Below are 2,572 nucleotides of genomic sequence, written 5' to 3'. Positions count from 1 at the left end.
TGGGCTGGGTCCCGCCCCCTGGAGCCCCGCCCCCTAGGGCCCCGCCCCCCACCTGCCCAGGTGTATTTCCCCAGCGGCTGAGGAAGTGCGGCAGCCCAGAGTTGGCCGCGATTCTGCAGCGCCCCCTGCCATCCTTGGGGCCGCTCTGCGCCCCAGCCCGTCCTGCGCTGTGCTTTCAGGTGGTACCGCCCAGTGACTGCTGCCTCCCCGAGGCCACCCTGCACCCTGCATTCTAGCTGGGTCTGTGTGGCACCTCCCTCGAGCACCTCGCAGCGCCTCCTGCCGCCCTGTTACTGCCCAGCACTTTCCTTTCTGGTCCAGTTGGGCGCCCTTCCGCCCCCAGCTTCAAGAGAAATCCCACGTAGCCTCCGGCCCCCGGCTTCCTCCTGACCTGCATGGAGACTGAGGCTGCTTCAGTGCCCACCTGGGCAGCAGGGCTGTTCAGGCAGGCCGCTCATCCTTTAGTCTCTTCAGCTGTCTCTTTATACGAACTCACGCTGAAAACAGGAGCTTAGAAAATTGCAACTGGGAGGGACCACAGGGACCTCTGTCACAGGCCCCTTCAGTAGGGCAGGAACAGGCACAGAGAGGGGAAGCGGTCCGCTCTGGCTCAGAGCTGCTCAGCCTTTCAAGTGCTAATCGCATTCACATGCAAATTCTAATTCAGTAGGGGGTGGGATGGGGCGTGGGAATTTGGATTTCTCAGGTGATGCTTCTGTTGCAGGTTCAAGGACCACACTTTGAGTTAGCAAGGGGTACTTGCCCAGGTGAGTGCACATGGTTCAGTATTTGGGGAGGGCAATTTAAAGAAAATCATCTTTTAAAATCTCAACTGTTTTTTTTTTTCTAACAATACATGCTCACAGTGAAGAATTCAAGAGAGAAAGAGAAAACGGATGTCTTTCCATAATCTGTGACTGCCACTAAATACTGGTAACATGGTTACCAGGATGTATATATCATGATATACATACTGTTCTTTAATTTAACTTTGTTTGAATGACAATACACTACACAGTTGGATTCTCATTGTAAAATAAAACCAGCTTTTTCACTTCATGGTATATTATGTGTAACTTTCCTTGCCAATAACTACATTTACCTAAGTATTCCATTCACATAACTTACTTAATCGATCAATTGATATAGTTTAAGATTTCCTCTAATTTTTCACTAACAAATTATTCTGTAAAATATCGTGTACATCTTTGACTATTTCCTTGGGATAAATTTCTACTAGTGTATTTTTTTTCTGTCAGTGTACTTACCCAGTTTAATTGGAACAAGAAGAAGAACAGTCAAGAGAAAAGGGCAGGCTACAAAATAATATATAGAATAATAGAATATATATCAAAATATTTAAAAAGAGGTTATCTCTTGGAGTAGGCTTACAATTGAATTTTACTTACTTGAGTTATATATAGCACAAATTTTACTTATTTGTGATATCACCTGTACCATAAAAATAAGAATGTTTTTACAAGATGGGAGCTAGTTGAGGTCAAGAATAAGACTTAAAATCAGATCTGTATCACTGAATATAGGCTGGATGGGCTTCTTTTTAAAAATCCAATTAAAATTTATATACAGTGAAATGCACAGATTTTACAGGTTCAAAGAGCTTTGATAAACATATCCACTACGCAACCATCACCTTAATCAACATGTAGGTCATTACCCCAGAAAGGTCCCTCAGCTCCTTTTTACTCACTTCCCACATAGTCCGCCAGCGTTTCCTATGGCAATAATAGATTCATTTTCTTGGTTCTTAAGTTTCATGTAAGTGGCGTCACACAGTATGCACTCTTTTATGTCTGGTTGCTCTCATGAATTCAGTTCTGACTTTTGTTTTTCCACTATGCCATCACTGCCTCTGCTGACTGAGTTAGTATTACCTCTGTTTTACAGATGAGGGGACTGAGACTCAGAAAGTCGAAGTTTACCATTTGTAAGTAAGTGGTAGAGCCAAGGTGTGCATCCAAGTCTGCTCTGTAGAACACAAAGCCTGCACAAGTACCCACAAAGCTGCATGAGACTCTTGCTGTGAGTGGGACCAGCCCTCATCTCCCAGGCCCCACATGAAGGATGATAAAAAGTCCTTGGCTGAGATGGAGAGAAGCCCCTCATTTCCTAGGCCATGAGGCAGCAAGCCTTAGATTAAGATGCTTGCATAAGGCATGGTTGATCAAAGTTGTAAAAATTGTCTTTGGTACAGAGTGGTGTGTCTCGGAACCATCTCTGTCATCATTAGACCATAGGCAACTGCTTTTCCTTCTGGAAGCATCATGTCTGTATTTATGAAATATATCTACAATCTACTTCTCATTACCTCTGTGGCCACTGCTGTGCTCCAATACATCATTTCTCTCACCTGGATCATTACCATCGCCTCTTAACTAGTCTTGCTGAGTCTGTCCTCTACAGCCCTGTCAATACAATACTCAAGGGATGCTGTTAAATTAGACCATGTCACCCTTCTGTTTAAAACCATTCAATAGCTTTTTACTTCATTCAGAGTAAAAGCCAAAGCCCTCATGTCACCTACAAGGCCCTACACGATCTGACCCCTGTT

This window comes from Hippopotamus amphibius, chromosome 9 (assembly GCF_030028045.1).
Source record: "Hippopotamus amphibius kiboko isolate mHipAmp2 chromosome 9, mHipAmp2.hap2, whole genome shotgun sequence".
Classification (NCBI taxonomy): Eukaryota; Metazoa; Chordata; class Mammalia; order Artiodactyla; family Hippopotamidae; genus Hippopotamus; species Hippopotamus amphibius.
Note: the sequence above shows the minus strand (reverse complement) of the source record.